Below are 8,912 nucleotides of genomic sequence, written 5' to 3'. Positions count from 1 at the left end.
ACCTGCAAAGCCTGCCAGTGTAGAGCCCTTACTCGTCCTGGTCTCAGAGGCTTCTGGCACCCGGCTCTGTTACGATACAGGCTCTGGAACTATGTCTGCTGTCCACGGCATCTTCGTGCTTGTTTATAGACTCAGGCAAGTGAAGAAATATCCATGGATTCTTATTTTAGGATGTCTTCCTTTCTCACCAAGGATACTGAAACCACTGGGAGTTGGGCAGCATTCCCCTGGGAAGCCACATTGACTTGGGGCAGTTTGGTTGGGAACGTTCCTTGTGGTCCCTGAAAATCACTCCATTTATGTTTTGTGTCTTATTATTAGATGAGTTTGGGTATAAATCTGTTTCTGGGATTTTTTTTCTCTTTGCCAACAAAGTGACACACGCCGTATGATCTAAAGCAGGAGAGACACTGTCACAGCTCTGTAAGTCTCCTCATCTGACACCTACCCAATATGTTACGCCATCTCCCATTTGGAAGGCGTTTTGTTCTTTTTGTCTTATGGATAACTTTTCATTTTATCCTGCATGATCAGGGACTGTTGATTATGATGTTTCTGCTTTGTAGACTGTACCATTTCCTAGATCCATTGGTAAATCCACGTCCATCACTGTTACATGCATGCTTGAGAGGGTGCAGCTGCCCCCACCCCCATTCCAGGTTTGAGTCCGTGTGGGGATGGTTGTGAACTCTGCAGCCAGGGCCCCACCCTCCTCACTGCTGTGTAGATCTTCTGTCCTTCATGGCTGTTTGGCAGTGCCACTCAGATCTCTCCAGAGAAATGTGGTACTCAGCCACAATGACAGCAGTTAGCTGTCAGCTGTGTGTGTGCCCAAGGCCACCTCCTTCCTGGTCTGTCCCAGGCATGGCAGTGCCAGGTGGCCTCAGGACCCGTTGCTTCCACACACATGGGACTCCCCGAGTGAGCAGTCCTTGCTAAGAGCCTCCAGGTGAGTTTTTGAGACTTTCTTCAGGCGCAGGGGTTTGGAAGAGCCTCTTCATATCCTCGAGCACCCTAACTCCATCACTGGCCTTGCCCCGGAGGAGGACAGGCGCTGTCCTTCTGGTCCCTTCATCTACCTTGTTCAGGAGCAGGCCAGAAGTCACACACCCACTGGCTCCCAGCACTGCTTATGTCTTCTAGAGCTCGTGACTGTGTTATTGCTACATAAGTACTTTATCTCAGGTGGGACATGAGTCTTTTGTGTTTAAAGACAATTTCTTGGCCTCCTTTTTGTCTGGGGGTGGAGGGGAGGTGGGGGAGGTCACCCATCTTTCCTCCTCACTTTTCCACAGCTCTGTGTCTGGGTGATGATGGGAGGGGAAGGACTTTAGTGTCTTCCCAAGTCTTTGGTTTAATTCTCCCGTGGGACCTGAAGTCCCGCCCTCTTGTACTGGTTACTCATAGGCACTTCCTGTTGGCTTTCCCCCAGGGCCACTGCCTTGCCTTGTGCACCTCTGCAGCGAGTACTGACTACTAGGACATGATTCTCTATTTCTTTTTTTTTTTCTCTTTTTTTTCGGGGCTGGGGATCAAACCCAGGACCTTGTGCTTCCTAGGCAAGCGCTCTACCATTGAGCCAAATCCCCAACCCCTGATTCTCTATTTCTGAGGCCTCAGAGTGATGGCCCAGATACTGGCTTTCATCTTCTCTTTCCCTCAACCATTCTTACTCTGTTCCTGCTCCCTTTATGCCTGGGGCAGTTGCCAGAGGCATGGCTTTGCTCTTTCTCCTGCAGTTGTGTCCCAGATGGGTATTCTGTCTCTGTATGCCCAGTGAGTGATTTCTGTATGGTTACGTTCTTCTTCCTGGTCTGTCCTGACCTAGGATGGAATTGGACCCAACAGCAGTGAAGCCTCTGGTCCCCTCTGTGGTCCTTGACATTTTCTTGTGATGGTTTGATTTCAAATCTTTGTGTGTATGAGGTCAGCTCATCTCAGAATGGTTCCTCCAAACCTGCATCGCCTGCGGTCCCTGCTGGGACTGAAAGGCTTGAGCGCTACTGTAGGTGGATGGTTCCACCCCAGCATCTGCAGGGGACTGGAAGAGTTGGGGTTGAGACCTTCATGCAGGACATGGGATAGCGCATGTGGCTCCTTTTGTGTGAAGCTTCGGCAGAGGCCAGGGGACATGGGGAGATGGGTAGAGGAGGCAGGGCCAAGAGCCCCCGGGTGTCCGGAGAAGAATAATCATGGCGGGCTCGGCAGCTGGTGCACTCACAGCCCTGAGGTCCAGATTAAAGGAATGAGTGTGGAAAATGCCATGGGTGTGTGTGGTCCATGCCCCGTAGCAGAGCCTGAGGCCATCTGCACAAATGCTGTTGGTGAAAGGCAATTAGCAGGTCAGCTGCATTCGGGGCGTTCTCATTCTCACCTTCAGGGACGATTTCTTTGCTCCTGTGCGCAGATCTCGTGTGCACATCCTATCTTGCAATGGACTATCTGAGGGAAAGGCACCGTGATTTACTGTTCTACATAAGTTTCGATTCCATTAAAAAATGATTCCATTATGATTTCCTTAGATTTGAAATTTTTTCTCTTTAAAAAGGAGTGACCAAATTTATTATGTAAATGTATAAAGTTAAATAATAATAATAATAATGATAATAATAACAATAACAACAACAGCAGCAGCAGCAGCAGCAGCAGGATGTGTGTGGGGGTGCAGGATGGCAGTCCAAAAACTCAGGAGACCATGGTAGAAGAGTTGTAGATTAGAGGCCAGCTTGGTATACATGGATACATAGAGACATCTCCCAAAAAGAAAGAAAAGAAAGAAAAGAAAGTAAAAAGAGAGTGAGAAGAGGAAGAAGGGGAGGAGGAGGAGGAAGGAGAAAAAAGGGCAGGAGAGGAAGAGCAGAAAAAAGAGGAGGGAGAGGAAGAAAAAGATAAGGAGGAAGAGGAGGAGCTGGGAGGAAGGAGAAGAGGAGGAAGAAGAGGAGGAGGAAGAGGAGGGGGTACAAGAAAAGGAGGAGAAGGAAGATGTAGAAGAAGAGGAGAAGGAGCCTCATCTTTGAGGGCAGAGCCTCTCTTGAATTGCATTTTTTTTTTTTTTTTTTTTTTGGTCCCAGAGCCCAGGTCGGGAAGCTCACTGACTAGAGAGCCTCCTTCCAGGAAAACAGATGCTGGGGCTCTGGAAAAAACCCGAGTCCAGAGAGTGAGGTGAGGAAGCTTTGCTCACAGCTCAGTTTCTCCACTCCAGGGCTGAGAGTCATAGCTGGGTCGGGGCCATGCTGAGGGTGGGGGCTTCCTTGTCCAATCAGCAGTGAGGGAAGATGGCTCATACTGACCTTCATGTCTCTGTCAGGAGAGTGGGAATCTCCTAGGGGACTCTCCCGGGGCCACCAGTCCTACTGCGGCTGGCTCCTTTGCATTTGGGTTGAGCCACGTGTAGTTTCTGACAGAACATTTCTCCGTGACTGTCATGCCGCATGCAGAACCAACTTAAGACAGTGAAGCGACAGGCAGGACATGAAGACAAGGCTGCCATTCCTTCTCATCCCCTTCCAGCCACCTGTTGGACACCTTCAGGCAAAAACGACCTTTGGGTCCCTGCAGAATAACAGGCAGCTTGCCGACAGCCACGGTCAGACGCGTTCTCTGTGGCAAAGCTCGTGGGAGTACAAAGCTTGCCGTGAAGCTCACCATCCACCTGCCAATCAGCTGAGATAGTGAAGCCGGGGCACCGGGTCAGGTTTTCTCTCTGGAACACACGAGTGACAAGTTCTTCACACAGGGGCAGTACCCTGTCCCTTCTGCTGCCTCAGGGTTCTCAGAGTTCTGACAATCATGATGGAGCCAGCTGGCCCCCGAGCGGGAGAGAACCACACTTCATATGGGGGTTCCTAGGTCAAGCAGGACGCTCAGGGCATAAAGCCACGTTGAGCTCCTTCCACTGAGGGTGGGTTGGGCTGATTTTCACACCACTCAGCTCTTTATACCCTGCCCACCTCTCCTTCCTGACCACGTTCAAGTCCCACACCTCATAAAAGGCCTCTATAGGGCTACTTTGGTCATGGCTGGCCACCTGAGTGTATTTCTGAGAAGCTCTTCTCTGGGGAGATGGTGGGTCATACCTGTGCCCATTGTCCTCCTTCCACTTGGGCCAGGTGAACAGGATTTGCTTGGGGGTGTTCTGTACAGTGGAGAGAATGATTTACAATAGCTCTTGGTTTCTTTCTTTCTTTCTTTTTTTTTGGAGGGGGGTTCTTTTTTTCGGAGCTGGGGACCGAACCCAGGGCCTTGCGCTTCCTAGACAAGCGCTCTACCACTGAGCTAAATCCCCAGCCCCTGTCCCTATTCTTTAGATTCCCAGCCTGTCTTTTCTGTTGGAGCAGCAGAGCACCCCAAGCCTCACTACAGTGGTGTGGACCCAGAGCTCTCCACGGTCCTGAGATGAGGAACCGAGAGCAGAAGAATCGTTGCATTGCTGGATTAACATAGGGGTTATGCTATCATAACGGTGGTGGCTAACACCACCAAGGATGCTAACATACAACCTAGGGTGTCTACACCCATCGCCTTGGCACTTTAAATTTAGCTCTGTGACAGACAATCATACATGCTAACTCCCGGAGATCTGGCTGCAGCTCAATACTGCATAATCCCATCCTAAGGATGGCCAGAACCTATCCAGCCCCCTGGTTCTGGAACAGTCTAGTAATTTCTGTCACTGGCTACAACAAACAGATTAAAGGTCTGTGCTCATGTTGTTACAAAATGCGGCTTGCATGGTCGGTCAGAGAGGCACAGCTCAGAGGAAGGGCACAGACTGTAGCTCCATTCCCTGACTGTCGGTTTCTCTCCAGACATCTTCCTTGCCAGTCCTAAGAGCTCCAGCTTCCTCGGGCTGGGGCTGGACAGGGCCAGCCTTGCCCAGCAGCCTTTGTGTACTCGTCTTGCTTTGAGCAAGAGCAGATGTCTTTTGTATTCCAGAAAGCAGGCGTGTTCCTTTGCCTTATCAACTTGCAGAATGCGCTGCACGTTCAAGTAACGGAAACGCCTGTTCAGACAAGCACAAGTGTTTCCTCTCTGCCTATTGTTCCTCCTTTGCCTCGAACCGAAATGTAGTCCATTTTACCACAGGGGGCTCAAAATTTTCTGCCACTTAGTCTTCTTGCCTTTTTGCTTTATGGCTCTTGGTTTTGTGTCTTGTGTCACAGGGTCACCTGTGACTATGCGGAGTGGTCCTGTGGCTTGTCTTTCTCCATGAAATTTCACTGGGCACACCAGATACTGGAGCATACATGACATTTATGCTCCATTTTTTTGTTTTTGTTTTTGATGGGGGCAGGTACAGTTATGTGTCTGTTTGATCAGACTGCAGTTGTCTGACGTTTGGGTAACAGGATTCCAGCCAAGTCCAAGGCTGGTCCTTGTGAACAGAGCAGTGGACAAAGCCACACTCAGCCCCTGATTAATTTAGAATGCAAAAGTCTATCTGTCCTGTGTCCCTATGGCATCGGCTGGTCTCAGTGACCTTTGTCTGTGCTTGGTATGCCTCCCTCGGTCCATCCCAAGGTGGGATTTTGGTTTTTGTTTTGCTTTGCTTTGTCTGACTTTTAGTCCCAAAGGGCCCCCACACTACAGCCTGTTTCAAAGCATCATCCCAAGTTGGGTTTCTGGGAAACACCTGACTCTGATGTTGGGGCAGTGGAATTTAGAGCTGGACCAGTGCTGGTGGATCAGTGGCAGGGTCATCTCACTGGTGGCAGGGTGGCCACTCTCCAATGGGATGAGACACAGACATCACCTACATCGGTGAGGAAAGACAGTTGCCATTTTATCGTTCGCTAGTCCAGTTTCTGATATCCAGAGGGACCTCAGCTGCTGATGGCCAAGTGTCCCTAGTGGCTGGCATGGATTACTTCATCCGAGACTTGTCTGTGTTGCTTCAGGTCAAGCAGCCTTTGTCTCAGTCTGTCGGCTTCTGCAGCTCTGAGACTAATCTCGTCCACCCACGTGTTCCACAGCTTTGTCCGTGTTCTCTCATTTTTCATTGAAAAGCCTGTCCTGGTTCATCCAGTCCACAGGCAAAGTACTCCATGATTATCAAGTTTCTGGCACGGGTCATTATTAAGGACTCCGGCTGCGTGCTGAGTCATGGATTTTCTCTGCTTCTGTAAAGGTCAGACTTGCAGGTGACTTCATTTGCTTCCCACGTTTCCTGCTGAGTCAGAGGTGAACGTGGAGGACGCCAGCCACATGCCCTCTTCCTGTTGGAACTCTGCTCTTGTAAGCACGTCTTTCTGGGCAGGCAGCTGAGACTCAGTGTGTTCATACCAAGGCTATACACCAGCACCACGGCTTGCTTACCATCCTGTCCCATACATGCCGCTTGACAGATTGCAGTGCTTTTCATAAAAAAACGAGGCACTCAGGGAATGTCCCAACACTTGCATGGCCATCAGTGTCACTCCTAGACACACAGAAGATGTCACCCCAGAGTTTCTCCCTTCGGCATTCTACCTGCAAATGGAGCAGCTTCAGGTGCACGGCCTATCATACACAGCGGGGACAGCACCATGGCCGTGTCAGCGAGAAGGGGTGCGATCCCGTGTCTCGCAGGGAAGGATGTCACATGCGTTCCCGTGGATGTTTAACCATCACGGTTTAGCTTCAGTCACACGTCTTCTTGTCACTCACAGCAAGGGCTGCTCCTTCCAAACTCAGACCTGGTTGTGTCAGTCCCTGTTCAGGTGCCAAGTGTTTTGTGACTCTTCCTAGGGAATCTATGTCTGTTCACGCCAGGGGGCAATGGACCGAAGAAACAGTCCTTCCAAGTCTAGCTTGGTGCAGCAATACGTTTAACTGGGGTTGCGTATGGGACCATGGACAAATTATTGGCAGAAGAATCTCCCTCCCCAGCAGCCATTAATCACTGACATATCCTTGGGGGAGAGAACTCTGAGCCTCCCACGCCCATGAGCCTTCACTTTCTACAAGGGGTTGTTAGCAGAATTGGTCTTGTAAGAGCCATATGTAGATGATTTCAAGATGACAATAGTCATGCCATACCCAGGGGACCTCACTGCAAAATCCCTGTCAGCAATCGAATCCACCGGTTTTGAACCAAATCTTCAACACATGAGTTTTTGGGGGATACTTCATAGCCATACTGTCTTGGGGGCTCTGTAGATGTGACTGGCTATGGGCATTGAAGCAGTTAAAGGAGAGCACTTGCTTGGCTCTACAGGGAGACTTAGGAACCTTGAGGGTGGGAAGTGTCCTGTTGGACCTAATATCAGCACAGGTCACCTTTTGACCTGCAGGAGATCACTGAGGTGAAGCCAGAGAAGGACCTGAACAGTCATTGCTGCCTTTGAAGGTGGAACTACAGGGTCAGGAACAAAGTATCTAGAAATTGGGAAATAAGGAAAACCCTCCCCTAAAACCTCCAGACGGGAGGCATAACATGGGTTTAAATTCTGTGTCTCCAGGGCGTCAGGGGATAAATCAGTGCAGTCCAAGCTACTGGGCCTGGTGTCATTTGTTGTGATAACAAGAGAACATGCATATTACTATCTCCGAGGAGCTCGCGGCACAGAGGGTTTGTGAAATGCCACAGTGGACCAGGCAGATTGGGGCAGCGGGCCCGAGGGCTCAGACACAGGGTGTGCAATGGCCTTTGGGACACCCAACTGAGGCCTGTGTCCCAAGAGAGAGGCTGTCGAGACTGTGTTTACCAGAGCTCTTTGACTGCACCAGGGAGACAACTGTACGGCTTAGAAAGCCTAATGGCGCCCCCTGGAGGTACAGGGTGGAAGTACCCAATTCTGAGGTAACCCCCAAGGAGCTAGAAAGTGAGAGATCAGAATGACAGGGTACTGGGAGCAGTGGGGATGGGCGGCCCAGCACCCTCTCTAGAGGACACATGGGACTGTCCCTTTACCCTTCTTATTCTGAGGGCAGCTGCCCTGTCAAACATAGTGACCTCTTGTCTGATTTCTGAACCTGAGTCAGCTTCCACCCAGAACCACCAGCCAGACACAGGGAAGGGCCAAAGAGAAAGAAGTGTGCCTATCAGAGCTACCTCACAGTTGATCCCCCAGGCCAGGTCTGCACCATGCACCGCCACCATGTTGCTGCTTGTGGACCTCGGCCCGTTTCCCAGGAAACGGGTCTCACTCGTCCATTCAGAGAAAGGCTATTGGATTCTGTCTGTTTGTCTTGTATCCAAGCATCGCACAGAAACCTTCTTGAAAATCCTAATTATTGCAGTAGAATAGCTTGAGAGTTCTTGGTGTAAAGTCACATTGTCTTCCCATAAAGATAATTTCACTGGTTTCCATGGATACATTATGAATCTTATTTTTCTTGTCTCTGTTCACTAGAGGGAATCATCAAACAAACGGTCATCAATGGCTGTGACGGTGAGCAGGTGAGCATTCTCGTCTTGATTTTTTTCTGTCTGAACAGGTACAGACTTGGTGTCTTAAAGGCAGACTAACATATTCTGATAGTGTCCTTCTATTTCTACGCAGAACTGAAGACCAGGAAGGGGATACTGAGTGAAAGACAACAGCGTTCAGATATGCCTTTACACAGAATGCAGGGTTCCTCCCTTACTCATTGGCAAACCCCCCGTGGCTCAGCTCTTCCTGCATTTGTAGGATTAATTTTACTTATCCATATTTTCTTATTAATGCACTGAGTTGCATTCAATTCACCGTTTGTTTTTAAAAATTGGCATTGATGTTTGTAAGTGCAGTTTTCTTTTCTTTTCTTTTTCCACTCAGTTTTAATGAGGTTTTTCTATGACTGTAATATTGGCTTTTATTTTTTTTTTAAGATTTGTTTATTTTATTTATATGAGCACATTGTAGCTCTTTCCAGACACGCCAGAAGAGGGCATCAGATCCCATTACAGATGGTTGGGAGCCACCATGTGGTTGCTGGGAATTGAACTCAGG

Source organism: Rattus norvegicus, chromosome 6 (genome assembly GCF_021556685.1).
Source record: "Rattus norvegicus strain SHRSP/BbbUtx chromosome 6, alternate assembly SHRSP_T2T, whole genome shotgun sequence".
In the NCBI taxonomy this organism is placed as follows: domain Eukaryota; kingdom Metazoa; phylum Chordata; class Mammalia; order Rodentia; family Muridae; genus Rattus; species Rattus norvegicus.
The sequence above is the reverse complement of the archived record's forward strand: the minus strand, read 5'-3'. Positions refer to the sequence as shown.